This window comes from Salvelinus alpinus, chromosome 18 (assembly GCF_045679555.1).
Source record: "Salvelinus alpinus chromosome 18, SLU_Salpinus.1, whole genome shotgun sequence".
Taxonomy (NCBI): Eukaryota; Metazoa; Chordata; class Actinopteri; order Salmoniformes; family Salmonidae; genus Salvelinus; species Salvelinus alpinus.
The window spans coordinates 13,870,330-13,893,433 of record NC_092103.1 but is presented as its reverse complement, the minus strand read 5'-3'; positions in this window follow the sequence as shown (position 1 = coordinate 13,893,433).

The following is a 23,104-nucleotide window of genomic DNA, read 5'->3' as shown; positions in this document are numbered from 1 at the left end:
GGAAGCTTGGGCGAGTAGCAGAGGGGAGGGCAGTGCTGTTGTCCGGGGTAGGGGCAGCCAGATGGAAAGCATGGCCAGCCGTGGAAAAATGCTTATTGAAATTCTCAATTATAGTGGATTTGTCGGTGGTGACAGTGTTTCCTATCTTCAGAGCGGTTGGAAGCTGGGAGGAGGTGTTCTTATTCTCCATGGACTTTACGGTGTCCCAGAACTTTTTTGAATTTGTGTTGCAGGAAGCAAATTTCTGCTTGAAAAAGCTAGCCTTGGCTGTTCTAACTGCCTGTGTATATTGGTTTCTGGCTTCCCTGAAAAGTTGCATATCACGGGGGCTGTTCGATGCTAATGCAGAACGCCATAGGATGTTTTTCTGTTGGTTAAGGGCAGTCAGGTCAGGAGAGAACCAAGGGCTATATCTGTTCCTGGTTCTAAATTTCTTGAATGGGGCATGCTTATTCAAGATGGTGAGGAAGGCATTTTTAAAAAATGACCAGGCATCCTCTACTGACGGGATGAGATTGATATCCATCCAGGATACCCCGGCCAGGTCGATTAGAAAGGCCTGCTCGCTGAAGTGTTTCAGGGAGCGTTTGACAGTGATGAGTGGAGGTCGTTTGACCGCTGACCCATTACGGATACAGGCAATGAGGCAGTGATCGCTGAGATCTTGGTTGAAAACAGCAGAGGTGTATTTGGAGGGCAAGTTTGTTAGGATGATATCTATGAGGGTACCCGAGTTTACGGAATTGGGGTGGTACCTGGTAGGTTCATTGATAATTTGTGTGAGATTGAGGGCATCAAGCTTAGATTGTAGGGTGGCTGGGGTTTTGAGCATGTTCAAATTTAGGTCGCCTAGCAGCACGAACTCTGAAGATAGATGGGGGGCAATCAGTTCACATATAGTGTCCAGAGCACAGCTGGGGGCAGAGGGTGGTCTATAGCAGGCGGCAACGGTGAGAGACTTGTTTTTAGAGAGGTGGATTTTTAAAAGTAGAAGTTCAAATTGTTTGGGAACAGACCTGGATAGTAAGACAGAACTCTGCAGGCAGTCTTTGCAGTAGATTGCAACACCGCCCCCTTTGGCCGTTCTATCTTGTCTGAAAATCTTGTAATTGGGGATGAAAATATCTGAGTTTTTGGTGGTCTTTCTAAGCCAGGATTCAGACACGGCTAAAACATCCGGGTTGGCAGAGTGTGCTAAAGCAGTGAACAAAACAAACTTAGGGAGGAGGCTTCTAATGTTAACATGCATGAAGCCAAGGCTATTACGGTTACAGAAGTCATCAAAAGAGAGCGCCTGGGGAATAGGAGTGGAGCCAGGTACTGCAGGGCCTGGATTCACCTCTACATCACCAGAGGAACAGAGGAGGAGTAGGATAAGGGTACGGCTAAAAGCTATGAGAATTGGTCGCCTAGAGCTACTGGAGCAGAGAGTAAGAGGAGGTTTCTGGGGGCGATAAAATAGTTTAAAGGAATAATGTACAGACAAAGGTATGGTAGGATGTGAATACAGTGGAGGTAGACCTAGGTATTGAGTGATGATGAGAGAGATATTGTCTCTAGAAACATCATTGAAACCAGGTGATGTCATCGCATATGTGGGTGGTGGAACTGAGAGGTTGGATATGGTATAGTGAACAGGGCTAGAATCTCTACAGTGAAATAAGCCAATAAACATTAACCAGAACAGCAATGGACAAGGCATATTTACATTAAGGAGAGGCATGCTTAATCGGGTGATCAATAAGGGTCCAGTGAGTAGAGGTTGGTTGGGGTCGTGGCGATCCAGACAGCTGGCCGGGTATGTGGCTCTCGGTAGCAGCATGGGATGGAGGTCTGTTTGTAGATACCTCGTGCGTTTCCGTCGGTAAGTTAGTGGGGTTCCGTGTAGTGGGGTTCCGTGTGGAAGAGGGGATCAATCCAAATTGGCAGAATAGATATAGTGACCCAAGGAGAAAAAAAATAAATAAAAAAATAAAAATAAAAATAAATAATAGTTGTCCGGTATGCTTATTCAGGTAGCAGCCGATAAGACAGCTAACGATTAGCGGGCCTCAGGTGAGCGTTCAGGTAACGTCGGGACGGAGGTGCCAGTTGGATAAATCCCTCGGGCAGATAACGTCGGCAGTCAGACGTGAAGGCCCGGTGGGGTTCCGTATCTGCAGCAGCAACAAAAGAAACGTGTCCGGATGGTGATGGAAATCCTCAGCTGGCTAGCTCCAGGATGATTTGAGTATGCTCCGGGGTCGACGTAAGCCAATCGTCACACGGTTTGCAGCTAGCTAGCTGCGAAGTCAAGGTGCAAGTGACCAGAGCCTGCGGCTGGAATCCGGGGAAACTGAGAGAGAAGAAAGGTCCCGGAATGCTCCGGTCCGAGTCGCGTTGCACAAAAGTGCCGGTAGATTATCGAGCTAGAGGAATAGCTGATGACCACAACACGAGGGCAGCTGAAAACCAACGCTAGCCAGCAAACCGGCTAATTTCGGGGCAGCTACAGATTAGCTTCTGGCTAGCTATCGGAGTAGCTACTGGTTAGCTTTCAGGCTAGCTTCTGAATTAGCCCCTGGCTGGCTTCCACGATGGATTTTCAGTTTGAGGTAAATATTACTTTTTAGTAATTGGTGAAGCGGGTTGCAGGAAAGCTTTTGCAGGAAAGCTTTTGTAGTTGAGTTCTTGGATAATAAAATAAATAAAAGATAAGTGAAGAGAGGTGTAAATATATATACAGGACACAAACAATACGGAACAGAAAAAGACGTCTGAACTGCTAAGCAACCTTGGGGGAAGAGTTACAATTACTATGTGGTTTATAATGTGGTTTATAATTAATGGACATTTTTGTAGGGGTTGATCCATTTTTCGATAGGGCAAATGAAGTCTGACATTTTAAAATGGAAATTACAAACTTTAGAAGCCTTTTTAAACCTTGAATACACCTGCTGTGCAGGAAGATTCTCAGCAACAGAAGAGTGATCAAATGAAAGGTTAGGGTTCCCACACGGCCATATTTCCATGTTACTTCGCTTGTTTACGGAAAACAGACGGAAGACAGAGTGGACTACCTGTGCTAATTAGATATCTGCCTCTACGAACACCTGTGTGTAAACGGAAGACAGACATCTCAAAAGTGTTGTCACTGAAAAATACGGTTGGCTGCAACTGTATTAAAACAGTGTACATGAAGTGTTTATTTTGCAGTTGTGAAATCATTTTAACGTGATATGAAATTAGAGGGCTTTATGTTTCGCAATTGAGAATCGATTCACACTTAGATGGAGTATTTGGCTGTTTTGGCTGCCAGAGCCAATTCACCTTTAAACAGAACATGTAAGGTCCTTGGACTATAAGGAGTAACGTTAGGCTCCTATAATCCATTATTGGGCTAAGCCTTACTTCCCAGGTCATGTTGGTGTAAGCTAACCTAGTCCTTTAAGGGCCTTATGTTATGTTCAAAGGAAAACTGGCTCTGGTACTCTCTCTAATACACTGACTGTACACTATTTTAACACAGCTGACAGTATTTCTCAGTTACAAAAAAATGTCCTGGCGTCCTTCTGCCATTACACACAGTTGTTAAGAGATGCTAGATAGCTGATTAGAACAGGTGGTCACCTCTCTCTTCCGTAAACAAGCCATCATGTTCAAAAGTTGTTTTTGAAAATTTCCTCAATGGTATTGAAGTTAAGTTCCAAATGTTTCCAGAACTGTACTGCAAGTGAGTCGTATTAACGTTTAGACATCACATCGGGCAACAATTACCCTGGAAAGCAGATAGGTTTGTGAATAGACAATATGTTTAGCATTACTGTCTATGAATGGACTAGTCGCAGCTCAACATTTCTTCTTCTCCTTCTTCTTCCAAAAAGGTGTATTTCCGCCACTGTCACGTTCCTGACCTGTTTTCTGTTGTTTTGTATGTGTGTGATGGTCAGGGCGTGAGTTTTGGGTGGGCATTCTATGTTGTGTGTTTCTATGTTGGTTTAGGGTTGCCTGGTAGGGCTCTTAATTAGAGGCAGGTGTTTTGCGTTCCTCTAATTAAGAGTCATATTTAGGTAGGTTGTTTCACTGTGTTCGTTGTGGGTGGTTGTTACCTGTCTCTGTGTTTGTGTTCTGCACCAGATAGGTCTGTATCGGTTTTGCACGTTTGTTATTTTGTAAGTTGTTTGTAGTGTTCACTTGTTCTTATAATTAAACATGTTGAGCACTGGCTACGTTGCATTTTGGTCCTCTCCTTCACCCCAGGAAGAAAACCTTTACAGAACCACCCACCAAACCAGGACCAAGCAGCGTAGCAACGGGGAGCAGCAGCGGCCCAGTACACAGGACTACTGGACACAGGAGGAATGGTCTTGGGAGATCATTGATGGAAAAGGACCCTGGGGAAGGGTTGGAGAGAATCGCCGCTCTCGGGAGGTGAAGGAGGCAGCCACAGCCCAGGAGCGGTGGATTGAGGAGGCAGCACGTAAGAGAGGCTGGAAGCCCGAGAGGCTCACCCAAAAATTTATTGGGGGGGGGGGGGGGCTAAAGGGGATTGTGGCGAAGCCGGGTTGGATACCTGAGCCAACTCCCCGGGCTTGCCGTGGAGTGAGAGAGCGTCGTACTGGTCAGACACCGTGTTATGCGGTAAAGCGCACGGTGTCCCCAGTACGCGTGCTTAGCCCAGTGCGGGCTATTCCACCTTGCCGCACTGGGAGGGCTAGGTTGGGCATCGAGCCGAGTGCCATGAAGCCGGCCCAACGTATCTGGTCTCCAGTACGTCTCCTCGGGCCGGCGTACATGGCACCAGCCTTACAGATGGTGTCCCCGGTTCGCCTGCATAGCCCAGTGCGGGCTATTCCACCTCGCCGCACTGGCAGGGCTACGGGGACCATTCAACCTGGTAAGGTTGGGGAGGCTCGGTGCTCAAGAGCACGTGTCCTCCTTCACGGTCCGGTATATCCGGCGCCACCTTCTCACCCCAGCTCAGTACCACCAGTGCCTACACCACGCACCAGGCTTCCAGTGCATCTCCAGAGCCCTGTTCCTCCTCCACGCACTCTCCCTATGGTGCGTGTCTCCAGCCCAGTGCCTCCAGTTCCGGCACCACGCACCAAGCCTCCTGTGCGTCTCCAGAGCCCTGTACGCACTGTTCCTTCTCCCCGCACTCACCCTGAGGTGCGTGCCCTCAGCCCGGTACCTCCAGTTCCGTTACCACGCACCAGGCCTAGAGTGCGCCACGAGAATCCAGTGTGCCCTGTTGTTGTTCCCCGCACTAGCCTGAAGGTGCGTGTCCTTAGCCCGGTACCTCCAGTTCCGGTACCACGCACCAGGCCTACAGTGCGTCTCAGCCGGCCAGAGTCTGCCGTCTGCCCAGCGGCGCCTGAACTGCCCGTCTGCCCAGCGGCGCCTGAACTGCCCGTCTGCCCAGCGGCGCCTGAACTGCCCGTCTGCCCAGCGGCGCCTGGTCTGCCCAGCGGCGCCTGAACTGCCCGTCTGCCCAGCGGCGCCTGAACTGCCCGTCTGCCCAGCGGCGCCTGAACTGCCCGTCTGCCCAGCGGCGCCTGAACTGCCCGTCTGCCCAGCGGCGTCTGAACTGCCCGTCTGCCCTACGCCGTCTGAACTGTCCGTCTGCCATGAGCCTGCAAAGCCGCCCGTCTGCCATGAGCCTGCAGAGCCGCCCGTCTGCCATGAGCCTACAGAGCCGTCCGCCAGACAGGAGCCGCTAGAGCCGTCCGCCAGACAGGAGCCGCTAGAGCCTTCCGCCAGACTGGATCAGCCAGAGCCTTCCGCCAGACCGGATCAGCCAGAGCCTTCCGCCAGACCGGATCAGCCAGAGCCTTCCGCCAGACCGGATCAGCCAGAGCCTTCCGCCAGACCGGATCAGCCAGAGCCTTCCGCCAGACCGGATCAGCCAGAGCCTTCCGCCAGACCGGATCAGCCAGAGCCTTCCGCCAGACCGGATCAGCCAGAGCCTTCCGTCAGCCCGGACCTGCCAGAGTCCCTCAGCCCGGACCTGCCAGAGTCCCTCAGCCCGGACCTGCCAGAGTCCCTCAGCCCGGACCTGCCAGAGTCCCTCAGCCCGGACCTGCCAGAGTCCCTCAGCCCGGACCTGCCAGAGTCCCTCAGCCCGGACCTGCCAGAGTCCCTCAGCCAGGACCTGCCAGAGTCCCTCAGCCAGGACCTGCCAGAGTCCCTCAGCCAGGACCTGCCAGAGTCCCTCAGCCAGGACCTGCCAGAGTCCCTTATCCCGGTGCCGCCCCTTATCCCGGTGCTGCCCCTTATCCCGGTGCTGCCCCTTATCCCAGTGCTGCCCCTTCATTTAGGTGGTTTTAGTTGGAGGGTGGTCATTGGGAGGGGGATACAGAAGCGGGGAGTGACTATGGTGGTGTGGGGACAGCGTCCGGAGCCTGAGCCACCACCGTGGTCAGATGCCCACCCAGACCCTCCTCTGGACTTTGTGCTGGTGCGCCCGGCGTTCGCACCTTGAGGGGGGGGTTCTGTCACGTTCCTGACCTGTTTTCTGTTTTGTATGTGTGTGATGGTCAGGGCGTGAGTTTTGGGTGGGCATTCTATGTTGTGTGTTTCTATGTTGGTTTAGGGTTGCCTGGTATGGCTCTTAATTAGAGGCAGGTGTTTTGCGTTCCTCTAATTAAGAGTCATATTTAGGTAGGTTGTTTCACTGTGTTCGTTGTGGGTGGTTGTTACCTGTCTCTGTGTTTGTGTTCTGCACCAGATAGGTCTGTATCGGTTTTGCACGTTTGTTATTTTGTAAGTTGTTTGTAGTGTTCACTTGTTCTTATAATTAAACATGTTGAGCACTGGCTACGTTGCATTTTGGTCCTCTCCTTCACCCCAGGAAGAAAACCTTTACAGCCACCAACTGAACGGGTTGAAAAAACAAAACAAGGTAAAAAGAAAATCCATTTGTGACAGGGAAACTAACTTAATCCACCTAAATAAAAATAGTACATTGACAAAAACAAAACAAAACTCCCACTTCTTCCTTTCAAATCTCTATATCTCCCTTCTCAGGCCCTAGGTCCGGAGAGGGTGGTACGGCTTGTGACAATATTCCATTTAACTCCTCCGCTGAGAAATCTTTCAGTCCCAGGAACCGCTCCGCTGCATCCACAATGATATCTATGTTCCTGGACCTTCTCTCCACCTTGGCAGTGCCATTAATCACCATAGCTATAAAGGCCACAAAGTCCACCTTCTTAACCTTTAAAATGTCAGGATCCTGCTGGTGAAAGGCAAACCCTGCAGCCTGCATTTAAGGCCTATCCACCACCATGGACTCTTCAGGTGCACCATTCAACCCCTCAACCCTTTTAACAGCTGCTGCATATGAAATGCTCTGGACAGCCCTGACTTTGCCACCTTATTCTCTTTCACCCTTGTCGGGCAATCATGGTTCCCACCACAATTGCAACATGTCACATTTTCCTCACTTTTAAAACACATGACATGATCTTTCCTACAACTTGGACATCTCAGCTTCTCCCTTCTGCAAACACTTCAAACATGACCAAAAGCTTTACAATGATCACACCGCTCTAACTCTGTAGTTTATAAACCCTAACTGCACTTGAGTAGAGAGAGACTCCATATCAAAGGAACAGATAGACTTAACTTTTTCACCATTCCCCACACGATTCATCCGAAGTGCATCAATCACTCCAGGAATACTTTTAATCTCTTTAAAATTGACTTCCCACGAGACGCCAGATATAACCCCCTTGAGGGGTGCCCACACACGACACTTCAAACTTATCAAATCGGATGAGACGCAACGCACGTTCCTTCTGATCCGCAGAAGCACTAAAAATCGAAGCAAGCCCACCTCACGTAATCCTCACAGCCTTCACTTTACCCAGCACTCTCTCCACCAGTTTGGATAACTCAAATGGTTTCTTCAAGATTGGTAACCTGTTTAGCTAGTCCTCATTAACAAACGGTACTTCTACTAGATACAAAGGGACATTCTCATCCCTGTACACTACTTTGCTCCGTTTTCCATTATTTTGGACAATATTCTAATTCTCCTTGATTCTACCGCCGTTGGATTCAGAATCCACTTTATCCAGTCTTGAGAAAAACAGCTCAACCTTTGAATGTCATGCTTACTTTTGATCTTAACCATCGCAGAGATATGCACAGTCATAGATCGATTTATACCATTGGGATTTGGTTAGATGGGCAATTTATTAAGGTGGGCAAATTCTGTTATCTTTATTGTAACTCATTGAAATCAAAATAGTTTGTTGTTTCTATTGAATTTTGCTGTCGAACGAAGTCCCAGTCGTCCAAACTGGAAGTGACAAACCCGGGCCATGTTCAGTACGAAAACGTTGTGAAATGTTGTGAATAGAAATGCCATGACTACAGTTGATGTAATTCCTTATTCTATACACCAGCAAGGTATGTTTGTTGGCTAACAAAACCGAAGTCGGGGGAGGTGCATCTGCAACAGCCGAAGGTCGGACACTGTAGTGGTTTTCCAACAGCAAGGCTCAGACCAACATGGCATTGTCAACATAGCTGCTATTATTATTATTTTTTTTAATTATGGCGAAATAAGCATTCCTCTGTTTAGATGTTGTTGACACCTGTCACATCTTACAACTCCTGGATAGGTATTTTACATATAGGCTAACCACATCACATGTTATAGCAATCTGATGGCATGGCAGGCAACCATTGGTTGATGTACTGTATGGAACACCTGAGCAGAGGGACGTGACCATGATGTGGTTAGCTAATACATAAAATACCTATCCAGATTTCACCTGGATTCCCCTGGTCAGTCTATGTCATGGAAAGCGCAGGCGTTCCTAATGTTTTGTACACTCAGTGTATAGTAATTCCCACTGGGACCTGGAACTTCACATCTTTAGTCAAATAAACATGGTGACTCTGTACTGCTGCTTCTGTTCCAATGCTTTCAAGCCTCCTACTGCTGGGCCAACCTACTCTGAGATGTTGTGTGAGACCAACAATCACAGTACAATGTTGTGACGTACATTCAACAAGATGTATGGAAGTGGCTGGGCTGCCACCTTGAGGTAAGGAGATGTACTATTACAATGTCATGCCTTTCAAAGTCTCCTGTCAAGTAAAATATGTTGATGGATGACCTGAACACAACTCTGCACATTGCACATTCTTTAGATAACTGAAACATATATCAACATGTGCCCTGATGGAAGACTGCAAACACAAGTGTTTAAAACTTGCAAAGAAAAAAAGACACATTATTGCAGATATCATTAGTTGACTTATATTTGAACGAGCTTCAAAGCACACCGTATATTCTTGCCTATCCCGGACTTCAGGTGTTAAGTATGTTATGGTCTGTTGTTGATACGGTCAACATAGGTTGATTGGTTAGAACAGAAACCAACAAATGAAAAAAGGAGGGGAAGTAACAAACTGGGAGATCTGTCTAAAACAGTCAGGACTAAAGCCTCACGCTACATTCATCCATACATTCATAATTGACCATCTAATTATGGTGAAATGACAGAGCCTACAGGGGAGGCCATGCCCTACATCTCAGTGGCACAGCTCCCTATGATACTTGCTGATACACGACACGAGCTTCTGTATTATGCAGCAGAATAGCTGGCACGGAGATGGTCTGCTGTGTGGCTCAGTAAAAACCACTTGCATTCCTCCACTATATCAGAAGGCTTCAATGTGTGAGGGATGACGCGAGAGTGCTGGTTGTATGTCACAAGTGCGTCTGGGGTTTAGACTGAGACTGTAAAGGACACATGCTGTCGAATTTATAGTGGTATTAAATGCTATAATGCAGTAGAAATGTCATGAGAGGGAAATGGGATAGTTAATAACGCTCTCAGTGAGCCGCTTCCTCGAGCTTCGACAGGGTGTACAATCAGGTCAAGTCGACTGGAGAATTAGCGTAAGGGCACCTTTTTTTTTTAGGACTTTTCCACTTTGGAGTGTGTGATATGGGGCATTAATCACAGTAATGTTGCTGCATTGCTACCACAGACAGTCAATGATGCCTTTATATTCCAAAGAGAATATTTCAGCTAATTTATGTACTGCTGTGCCTCGACAGTAAAGCTTTCTGTGGATGCTTATTGCATCGTATCTCATAACGGCTAAGAGAACGCATTGGCCTCACTTATTAGGTGCATGGTTATTATTTTATATGGTAGCAAGCAACTGTGCTAGTGAGTAGAGGGCACTATGTGGTAGTGGAAAGGGAGTAGGGAACAGAAACCAGTATGGAAGCCTTCCATCTCCAGCAGCATCTGCTAGTTGCCTCCTCCTGATATTGTAGATCCCCTACAGGCTACCGTACCCCACTACCCAACCCCTATTAGCAGGGCCGGCCCTAGCTTTTTGGGGGACCTACAGTGGCTTGCGAAAGTTTTCACCCCCTTGGCATTTTTCAATTTTTCCTTTTTGTTGCCTTACAACCTGTAATTAAAATGGATTTTTGGGGGGTTTGTATCATTTGATTTCCACAACATGCCTACCACTTTGAAGATGCTAAAAAAAATCTTGTGAAACAAACAAGAAATATGACAAAAAACAACCTGAGCGTGCATAACTATTCACCCTCCCAAAGTCAATACTTTGTAGACCCACTTTTGCAGCAATTACAGCTGCAAGTCTTTTGGGGTATGTCTCTATAAGCTTGGCACATCTAGCCACTGGGATTTTTGCCCATTCCTCAAGGCAAAACTGCTCCAGCTCCTTCAAGTTGGATGGGTTCTGCTGGTGTACATCAATCTTTAAGTCATACCACAGATTCTCAATTGGATTGAGGTCTGGGCTTTGACTAGGCCATTCCAAGACATTTAAATGTTTCCCCTTAAACCACTTGAGTGTTGCTTTAGCAGTATGCTTAGAGTTATTGTCCTACTGAAAGGTGAACCTCTGTCCCAGTCTCAAATCTCTGGAAGACTGAAGCAGGTTTCCCTCAAGAATTTCTTTGTATTTAGGGCCATCCATCATTCCTTCAATTCTGACCAGTTTCCCAGTCCCTGCCAATGAAAAACATTCCCACAGCATGATGCTGCCACCACCAAATCAAGTCAAATTTTATTTGTCACATACACATGGTTAGCAGATGTTAATGCGAGTGTAGCGAAATGCTTGTGCTTCTAGTTCCGACAATGCAGTAATAACCAACGAGTAATCTAATCTAACAATTCCACAACTACTACCTTATACACACAAGTGTAAAGGGACAAAGAATATGTACATAAAGATATATGAATGAGTGATGGTACAGAACGGCATAGGCAAGAGTACAGTATATACATATGAGATGAGTAATGTAGGGTATGTAAACATAAAAGTGCATAGTTTAAAGTGGCTAGTGATACATGTATTAAATAAAGATGGCAAGATGCAGTAGATGATATAGAGTACAGTATATACATATACATTATATTAAGTGACATTGTTTAAAGTGGCTAGTGATGGGCCTCCCGGGTGGCGCAGTGGTCTAGGGCACTGCAACGCAGACACTCTGGGTTTGCGCCCAGGCTCTGTCGCAGCGACGCACAATTGGCCTAGTGTCGTCCCGGTTAGGGAGGGTTTGGCCAGTAGGGATATCCTTGTCTCATCGCGCACTAGTGACTCCTGTGGTGGGCCGGGCGCAGTGCGTGTTAACTAGGTCGCCAGGTGCACGGTGTTTCCTCTGACACATTGGTTGGATGCGCGCTGTGTTAAGAAGCAGTGCGGCTTGGTTGGGTTGTGTTTCGGAGGATGCATGGCTTTCGACCTTCGTCTCTCCCCAGCCCGTACGGGAGTTGAAGCGATGAGACAAGATAGTAACTACTAACAATTGGATCCTACGAAATTGGGGAGAAAAGGGGGTAAAAAAATAAATAAAAAAAATGGATCAATTTCCATTATTAAAGTGAGCTGGAGTTGAGTCAGTATGTTGGCAGCAGCCACTCAATGTTAGTGGTGGCTGTTTAACAGTCTGATGGCCTTGAGATAGAAGCTGTTTTTCAGTCTCTCGGTCCCTGCTTTGGTGCACCTGTACTGACCTCGCCTTCTGGATGATAGCGGGGTGAACAGGCAGTGGCTCGGGTGGTTGTTGTCCTTAATGATCTTTATGGCCTTCCTGTGACATCGGGGTGTGTAGGTGTCCTGGAGGGCAGGTAGTTTGCCCACAGTGATGCGTTGTGCAGACCTCACTACCCTCTGGAGAGCCTTACAGTTGTGGGCGGAGCAGTTGCCGTACCAGGCGGTGATACAGCCCGACAGGATGCTCTCGATTGTGCATCTGTAGAAGTTTGTGAGTGCTTTTGGTGACAAGCCAAATTTCTTCAGCCTCCTGAGGTTGAAGAGGCGCTGCTGCGACTTCTTCACAACGCTGTCTGTGTGGGTGGACCAATTCAGTTTGTCCGTGATGTGTACGCCGAGGAACTTAAAACTTACTACCCTCTCCACTACTGTCCCGTCGATGTGGATAGGTGGGTGCTCCCTCTGCTGTTTCCTGAAGTCCACAATCATCTCCTTTGTTTTGTTGACGTTGAGTGTGAGGTTATTTTCCTGACACCACACTCCGAGGGCCCTCACCTCCTCCCTGTAGGCCGTCTCGTCGTTGTTGGTAATCAAGCCTACCACTGTAGTGTCGTCCGCAAACTTGATGATTGAGTTGGAGGCGTGCATGGCCATGCAGTCATGGGTGAACAGGGAGTACAGGAGAGGGCTCAGAACGCACCCTTGTGGGGCCCCAGTGTTGAGCATCAGCGGGGTGGAGATGTTGTAACCTACCATCACCACCTGGGGGCGGCCCGTCAGGAAGTCCAGTACCCAGTTGCACAGGGCGGGGTCGAGACCCAGGGTCTCGAGCTTGATGACGAGTTTGGAGGGTACTATGGTGTTAAATGCTGAGCTGTAGTTGATGAACAGCATTCTCACATAGGTATTCCTCTTGTCCAGATGGGTTAGGGCAATGTGCAGTGTGGTTGCGATTGCGTCGTCTGTGGATCTATTGGGGCGGTAAGCAAATTGGAGTGGGTCTAGGGTGTCAGGTAGGGTGGAGGTGATATGGTCCTTGACTAGTCTCTCAAAGCACTTCATGATGACGGAAGTGAGTGCTACGGGGCGGTAGTTATTTAGCTCAGTTACCTTAGCTTCTTGGGAACAGGAACAATGGTGGCCCTCTTGAAGCATGTGGGAACAGCAGACTGGGATAAGGATTGATTGAATATGTCCGTAAACACACCAGCCAGCTGGTCTGCGCATCCTCTGAGGACGCGGCTGGGGATGCCGTCTGGGCCTGCAGCCCTGCGAGGGTTAACACGTTTAAATGTTTTACTCACGTCGGCTGCAGTGAAGGAGAGTCTGCAGGTTTTGGTAGTGGGCCGTGTCAGTGGTACTGTATTGTCCTCAAAGCAAGCAAAGAAGTTATTTAGTCTGTCTGGGAGCAAGACATCCTGGTCCGCTCTGGGGATGGTGTTCTCGGGGTGAGGAGAGGTGTTGGGTTTGCACCAGACATAGCGTTTACCTTGATGGCCAAAAATCACAATTTTAGTCTCATCTGACCAAAGTACCTTCTTCCATATGTTTGGGGAGTCTCCCACATGCCTTTTGGCGAACACCAAACGTGTTTGCTTATTTTTTTCTTTAAGCAATGGCTTTTTTTCTGGCCACTCTTCCGTAAAGCCCAGCTCTGTGGAGTGAAGGCTTAAAGTGGTCCTATGGACAGATACTCCAATCTCTTTGCAGCTCCTTCAGGGTTATCTTTGGTCTCTTTGTTGCCTCTCTGATTAATGCCCTCCTTGCCTGGTCCGTGTGTTTTGGTGGGCGGCCCTCTCTTGGCAGGTTTGTTGTGGTGCCATATTTGTTCAATTTTTTAATAATGGATTTAATGGTGCTCCGTGGGATGTTTAAAGTTTCGGATATTTTTTTATAACCCAACCCTGATCTGTACTTCTCCACAACTTTGTCCCTGATCTGTTTGGAGAGCTTCTTGGTCTTTGTGGTGCCGCTTGCTTGGTGGTGCCCCTTGCTTAGTGGTGTTGCAGACTCTGGAGCCTTTCAGAACAGGTGTGTATATATACTGAGATCATGTGACAGATCATGTGACACTTAGATTGCACACAGGTGGACTTAATTTAACTAATTATGTGACTTCTGAAGGTAATTGGTTGCACCAGATTGTATTTAGGGGCTTCATAGCAAAGGGGGTGAATACATATGCACGCACCACTTTTCCGTTTTTTTTTTAAAACAAGTAATTTCTTCTAGTTTGGAGTTGTATGCTCATGACAACATAGCTACAGTATTTCACCTTTTCATGTGTATATTATTGCTTACTAGGTGTGTCCAATTTGGTAACCACTCCCTCTTCTAATTAGGGCTAATTGGAAAAGCCTTTCAAAAGAGGACATTGTATTCTCTTTTTTCTGTACTCCCTGACGAAGGCCATGCAGCCGAAACGCGTCGGTTTTTAAACAACTTTGTTTCTATTGAACATGCCATACTAATAAAGGCATTTTAATTAATTATATGAAGAGTGCCTTGGTCCTCCTTTCTTTTTGATGAGTAATTTCTTTCTTTTCACTTCACCAATTTGGACTATTTTTTGTATGTCCATTACATGAAATCCAAATAAAAATAAATGTAAATTACAGGCTGTAATGCAACAAAATAGGAAAACGCCAAGGGGGCTGAAAACAATATGAAATTTTGTTTACTACAAGTTTAGATAGCTGGTTCGACTATTTTGCAAATCTAAAAAACGTTAGCTGACATGGGCTAATGGACTGCGAGTGGCTGACAAGAGAACAACTGCTGGTGCCCAACCAAATTTCTAAATTGCACCTTGTGTATTCTACTATTCTAACTCTCAACAGTAAGTTGAGACCCCGACTGAGTTTCTAAAAAATATATATATAAAAAAAATGGGTTGGGGGACCTCTGGCAGCTGGGGGCCCAAAGCGCCCGCTTATGTCGCTTATGCCTGGGGCCAGCCCTGCATACTAGAGAGACAGTGGGGTACCTCACTACCTTCCCAGCCCCCTACTCATTTATCGCAGCACAATCTCTATTTATTTGTAACTTCTTTCTTTAGTTTAGCTCGATTTAACAAGCTACATTAGCTAATGGAGTGCAGCACAGTTTGAGGGGAAAGTTGGACCTTTTCCAAACACTTGAGTCTTTACTGAGCTCATCTGCCATGTAATTCAGATTTAACAGAAATCAACAGTTTCCATGGTGAGGAAACACAGTATGCCGTTGGATATGTTATCCTTGATTGTTTGTATTTAGTTGGTTAAATACACTACTGTATTTCATGGCCTGTCTTTAACATAGTTTAGGGAAGCAAAAAGTATTAGAGAAAATTAATCTGTTCATGAGCTATCTAAAACAATATATGCTACCCATGCCAGAATATGATGAAAAATGTTATGTTAGGCTTATGCAACGGTTCACTTGTTAAGTGCAATACCTTAATGAGACATATGCAGATGAGAGCCTGGTGTAAATGCCCTTACTGGTTGTACTGTATTGATTAATATTGGCTGGGGAAAATGTAATTATTACTTCATGAGATTGTACAGAGTGTACTAATGTATTTATACAGTACACACACACACACACACACCTGTATGCTATACGTACAGTACCTATACCCTTTGTCTTCATGCAGGTCAAGGTGGTGCAGGAGTTCAGTCGTGCAGCAGGCTACCTCTTTGGATGAAGGTCAGTCAGGTTCAGCGCAAAGGACAACATGGGCTGGAGGTGTAGTGGGTCTAAATGAGTAGCAGATGGTAGGATAATGACCAGCTCCAGAATGAAGAGGAATTTACAGAAAAACAAAGTGACAGGAGCAGGCTGACGTATGGAGAGCAAAGACACAATGTTGAGAACGGTCCTTTCAAATACGTACACACAAACATCCCATGCACACACACACACACACACACACACACACACACACACACACACACACACACACACACACACATATATAGAAATGCATCATGTGTGGAATGGCAGTACTGTACACTTGCAAGCACACACACCTACATGCAAAGATATTGTTTGGTACTCGCATGCCAAAGATAAGCAACAGTAGATTTTCAATTGAATTATTCAGGAGCTTAATTTGCTTAGCATAATGGAGCTAATTTATAATTTCCCTCTTAAACCATTATGAAAATGACACTTAACTGCATGCCTACACCATTAGGATAAATCACTCTAACAGCACTTCTGCTAACGGCATGTCAAAAAAATATATACATTTAAAAGGAATATTCCAACAACTCCTGTCTGCTGGAAATATATATTTTACTATGAATTGTTCACAGTTGCATTAAATGATAGAACATGTTGATGAACAACATGGCTGTTTCATTGCTCAGGCCCATGTAGAATGAATTGCTGTAGGTGCTTGGCATAGGCTACTAAAATATGGAACGTTTCAAACTATCATGATTATTAGAGCTTGAAAACCCCACCTGTCTCTAACCCCACGTCTTTGTTAACTGACAAACATAAAATGAAGGTTGTGGTTACACTTAGAATAGAGTCTGGATTTTTCAGAGAGAGAAAGAAAGATGACATTTCCAAATGAATTTAGTGAGGTTTTTGGTCCAAATCAAATAGATAAACAGACACGTTTCATCCAACACAGACCAATAAACAATTTACCAATCTGCCAGAATCTCATACACCCTCCCCCTTAGGACACGTACGCACGTACACATGGGACGTGTTGCTGGAGAATTCACATAGCTGTCCCCACATTCTTCCCTGGGGATGTGTTGCTAGAGCTTTCACATAGCCACTCTGGCCCAGTCACAGTAAACATCCTGTGGCCAGAAACACGATGGGATGGTTGTGTACATACACCAGGCATTGTGGGTTAAGTAGAACACAACGGAGTTAATGGAATAAAAGCTATGACTGTATGGTCGTAATACATAGGAATCATTGGGAGCATAACGTTAGGCACACACATAAATATGGACTTTGACAGAAGTAGGCCTGTAACATCTTCAATAATCAACCATTGTATAAAAGACTCCAACCACCTAAGTCATAGACTGTTCTCTCTGCTACCGCACAGCAAGCGGTGCCAATGCATCAAGTCTGGAACCAATAGGACCCTGAATAGCTGCTACCCCCAAGCGATAAGACTACTAAATAGTTAGTTAATTAGTTAACCAAATAGCTAGCTGGACTATCTGCATTGACCCTTTTTGCACTAACTGTTTTTGACTCATCACATACGGTGCTGCTACTGTTTATTATCTATGGTGTTGCCTAGTCTCTTTATTCCTAGGTACTGTATGTAAATATCTACCTAAATTACCTCACACCCCTGCACATCAACTCACTACTGGTACCCGTGTATATAGCAAAGTTATCGTTACTCATTCTGTATTTATTATTACTTTTATTATTATGTGTTTTACTTTTCTATTATTTCTCAATTTTCTCTCTCTCTGCAATGTTGGGAAGGGCCTGTCAGTAAGCCTTTCACTGTTAGCCTACGCATGTTGTTTTACGAAGCATGTGACAAATACATTTTGATTTGATTTGATGAGTGAATGGAATGAATAGTTTTCATGGCATAAGCCCATTAAACTGAACAAGTTAGCTGTAGTTGTAGGCAGCATCTATCTCTGTATGACAGTGTGATTCTTAACCTTTCCAAAATGAGGAGTATGGTTGAGGGTTTCCAATCTATTCTGACAGAGATCACACCTTGCTTCTCCCGGAGTGAGAGAAAGACAATGATTTATGACATGCTGCTGATACAATATGCAAAGCGACCGAGGAAAGTTTTAACTGATGCTCGCAAGATTGGCTAATGAACTGCTTGTTGGCAGAGGAAGTTTTCGGGGAAGTGTGTTCCGTGTGGTGGGTGGGCAGGAGCTATGGACCTCGTATAGTACAGCAGATGGGGGTGTTCGTTAGGGCTGCACTCTCCAACACTGTAGCCTTGGTAACAGCATGGTGAAATGGCAGATGCTTACATGGTGGGGTGATGAACAATGCATAAAATATATGACAATGTCCTAGTTTTTATAGAAAAAATATACCAGAGATGACAAGGGACCAGTTTTAATCCAGATAATGAGAAGTGCAATGGACCACCAACATACAAGGGGATCCATTTGATATGGGAAAGGGAAAGGGAAAGGGGATACCTAGTCAGTTGTACTGAATGCCTTCAACTGAAATGTGTCTTCCGCATTTAACCCAACCACTCAGAATCAGCCCAGCATAGCTGCTCTCATAACACCTTCATACATTGAAAATTCTTAATTATACAGAAAACACATTGTAAATGCCAGTTCATGCTAGTTTCCTGTTAGCGGATGACACCGTGGTTCTTTTCTAAACATGACATTTATGTGTAGACCTATCATCGCTCTCGGCTCTCTACGAACATGGATAGGTGAGGATGTAATTACGTTCATGGTAGGAGATGGCAATCATTTTCAAATGAACGTGAGGAGCATTATGTCAAACGCAAATATCGAAAAGTACAACCACTTCGGGAGAAATCCACAGGGGCACACAACGTCATTTCAACATGGAAATGTGGGTAATATTTGGTTGAGACGTTGATTAGTGAGATTTCCTCCTTTATTCACCCACTCAAAAAGGTGTTATCGCTATGCTTTCAACCATCTAAAAGCACAACAAAGATCAAATGGAAATACAATGACAGATATTTTGTATACACCAACTTCCTGTGTTATCACTGTGCTTCGTCTAATTACATTAAAAGGACATGGTGCAAGTGATCAATGCTGTTCAAGATTCTGCACAGATTATTACAGCAATTGTGAAGATCTCCACAGACCTGGGACCTTTGTTATCTTGAACATACACGCCTTCTATGATTACATAAGAAGACATTTATAGTTACATTAACCTCAAAATGTGGCCATGGATGTATTACTCATTTTAAGGTTGAATGTTACATTAGTTTGTAAGATAGCCTTAACTTTAGGCTATTTACGGTATTACAAAAGTAATATTGAATTGTGTTTGGTAAACAAAGCAACCAAATATCAACATTTAAAGGTGATGTATCTAATGTTTGGGTAGTTGCATCCTGCCTCCGCTGACCTTATTGAAGCCATGAACTTTCTCAACCTTCAGTCTCTTGACCGTCCATCTACTCATGATTCTGAATTTAAATGTGCTTGTTTTTTGTTGTTGTTGTTGCTGTACAGCGCTTTGGGATTTGTTTATGTTATGAATAGAGCTATACAATTTGAATAAATTATTATTGCTATTATCAGTTTTATCTGAGCCACTGGCTTAATCCAATTATTTTACTTGTATTTTTGGTTTAGTTGGACATATAATTTGTTAACAAGTTAATAGGCTATTTACTGTATTGCAACAGTGGTATTGAGTTGTGTTTGGTTGTCAACGCAACCAAATATCGACATTTGAAGGAGATGTATCTTCTGCTTGGATAGTTCCATCTGTTCCACTGACTTAGTCTGGCTTTTATTTCCAGTTTGTCTACAAATTCATAATTGATATGTTGGATTCACGTCTCCATCTCAACCAACAATCTAAGTGAAAGATTAGGACTAAAAGAAAACGTTATTTAAAGTGCTTTTATTTTTTGACTTGATTTGATTTAGTACTATTCTTTCACTTAGATTTTTGGTTGAGATGGAGACATGGATTCAACATATTAATTATCAAGATTACATTTGAAATCCACCAAAGCTTGAAACCCTAGACCTATACACTGACTATAACAAACATTAGGAACACATTCCTGACATTGAGTTGCATCTTGACATAAATAATGGATTATAGCTTTTACTTGGATTCACCTGGTCAGTCTATGTCATGGAAAGAGCAGGTGTTCTTGATGTTTTGTATACAAAGTGTATGTATTGTCTATTTTCAGTTGAATACTGGGTTGAATTGAAACAATAGCTCTTGATTACTTTGCAAATGCTATGTAGGCCTAAATATAATCTTTGATGATGTATAATTTATCAGTGGTGTAAAGTACTGAAGTAAAAATAATTTAATAAGTACTACTTAAGTATTTTTGGGGGGTATCTGTACTTTACTCTACTATTTATATTTTCGACAACTTTTGCTTCACTACATTCCTAAAGAAAATATTGTACTTTTTACTCCATACATTTTTCCTGATAACCCGAAGTACTCGCTACATTTTCAATGCTTAGCAAGACAGGAAAATTGTCAAATTCACACACTTATCAAGAGAACACGTGGTCATCCCTACTGCCTCTGGTCTGGCGGACTCACTAAACACACATGCATCTTTTGTAAGTAATGTCTGAGTGTTGGAGTGTGGCCCTGGCTATTCGTACATTTTAAAAACAAGAAAATGGTGCCGTTTGCTTTGCTTAATATAATCAATTTGAAATGATTTATACTTTTACTTCTACTTTTGATTCTTAAGTATATTTTAGCAATTACATGTACTTTTGATACTGTAGTATATTTAAAACCATATACTTTTAGACTTTTACTCAAGTATTATTTTACTGGGTGACTTTCACTTTTACTTGAGTAACTTTCTATTAAGGTATCTATACTTTTACTCAAGTATGACAATTGAGTACTTTTTCCACCACTGTAATTTATAAAATATGGTTACATTTAATTTGCTCTGTTAAACTTACCCTTTGGAATGACTTCAATAGCAACAGTGAATCTATTTAGTTGTTAAGAGATCTCTCAACAATCATTCTCACGATTCTCACGATGAGAGGCCAAATAGACAGATTAACTATACTTTCCAGTAGGAGGTGCTGCCCAGCCTATAGTTTTTTTTTCTTCAAATAGTGGCTATAACATTGAAGATCTGACATTGTTTCAAAGGTACAAATTCAACATATTTTATACAAGATTTGACTATGTTGAAAATTGGTTAACATGATGACATAATACTGTGGTTGAAATTTTACCCTCAAAACAACATTTTACATATACTTTTTCAAATCAACCATTGTTCCGTTACCACAGAAGCAAAGGTAACTGAACAAAATTACTATCGCCCTGAAGCACTCACTTCTGTCATCATGGAGTGCTTAGAGAGGCAAGTTAAGGATCATATCACCTCTACCTTACCTGACATCCTAGACCCACTTCAATTTGCTTATCACCCTAATAGATCCACAGACGATGCAATCGATATCGCAATGCACACTGCCCTATCCTATCTGGACAAGAGGAATACCTATGTAAGAATGCTCTTAATTGACTATAGCTCAGCATTCAACAACATAGTACACTCCAAGCTCATCATTAAGCTTGGGGACCGAGGTCTGAACCCCGCCCTGTGCAGCTGGGCCATGGACTTCCTGATGTGCAGCCCCCACGTAGGAAACAACACCTCCACTTCACTGATCCTCAACACAGGGGCCCCACAAGGGTGTGTGCTCAGCCCCTTCCTGTACTCCCTGTTCACCCATGACTAACGTGGCCACGCACGCCTCCAACTCAATCATCAAGTTTGCAGACAACACAACAGTAGTAGGCCTGATTATCAACAATGATGAGACAGCCTACGGGGAGGAGGTGAGGGCCCTGGATGTGTGGTTCCAGGAAAATAACCTGTCACTCAATGTCGACAAAACAAAGGAGCTGATCGTGGACTTCAGGAAACACATCGACGGGACCGCAGTGGAGCTGGTGGAAAAATGTGGCGTACACATCACTGACGATCTGAAATGGTTCACCCACACAGACAGTGTGGTGAAGAAGGCGCAACAGCACCTGTTCAACCTCAGGAGGCTGAAGAAATCTGGCTTGGCACCTAAAACCCTCACAAACTTTTACAGATGCACAATTGAGAGTATCCTGTCGGGCTGTATCACCGCCTGGTACGGCAACTGCAGCGCCCGCAACCACAGGGCTTTCCAGAGGGTGGTGCGGTCTGCCCAGCGCATCACCGGGGGCAAACTACCTGCCCTTCAGGACACCTACAGCATCTGATGTCACAGGAAGGCCAAAAAGATCATCACCGAGCCACTGCCTCTTCACCCCGCATCCAGAAGGTGAGGTCAGTGCGTTCAAAGCTGGGACCGAGAGACTGAAAAACAGCTTCTATCTCAAGGCCATCAGACTGTTAAATAGCCATCACTAGGCGGCTTCCACCCGGTTATGTAACCCTGCACCTTAGAGGCTGCTGCCCTATATAGATAGACTTGAAATCACTGGCCACTTTAATAATGGAACACTACTCACTTGAATAATGTTTACATATTTTTGCTTTACTCATCTCATATGTATATACTGTATTCTATTCTACTGTATTTTAGTCTATTCTACTCCGACATTGCTCATCCTAATATTTATATACTTAATTCCATTATTTTACTTTAGGTTTTCGCCACACCCGCAATAACATGTGCTAAACATGTGTATGTGACCAATACGATTTGATTTGATGTATTTTCCATGTAGATTCCACGTCACAATATGTGGACACATTCTGTTGAACCAATGTTGATTCAACCAGTTTGTGCCCAGTGGGGAAGGGACGACTATTCGTTTTCCTTTTGTATGTAGATGAGCTTCCATAGCCGTGTGAATCGTTAATGTGTTTATTGTGCTTATCAATTAAGGCCCTTCTCTGGGGTGAAAGCAGGCAGATGGGAATACAGCTGTGTGCAGTCAGAAAATGATCTCTGCCATTATCAGGGCTAATCTCCCAGGCAGACACACACAGACTGTCTGTACTGTGTTAAATATTGTAGATTGCATGTAGCTAAATACCAATGATATGTCAATGTAATTTTGCTGCAGAGATGAAACAGCAATAAGACAAGGAAAGTAATATCTGTTCTATCCATTTCTGTTCCTGTGGTTTCAGCACAGCTTCTACACAGGGACCTCATTTCCTTTTCCCAGCATGCATATGTGGTCCGCCCAGCACCCTGACGTGGCTGTTGTGTCTGGGCTGCTCTTGCAGAGAGGACTGTTATTCTTTGAGTCACACTGAGATAAGCCCATTCCGTTACAAAGACTCACGGCCCATGCAGTCTGATACATTTTTGTTTTCAGCACAAATAAAAGACAAAGATGCCAGTTGTTCAATTACAGTAAAAAAAAAAAACAGAGGACAAACCTAATGTAATGGTAGATCACCTTG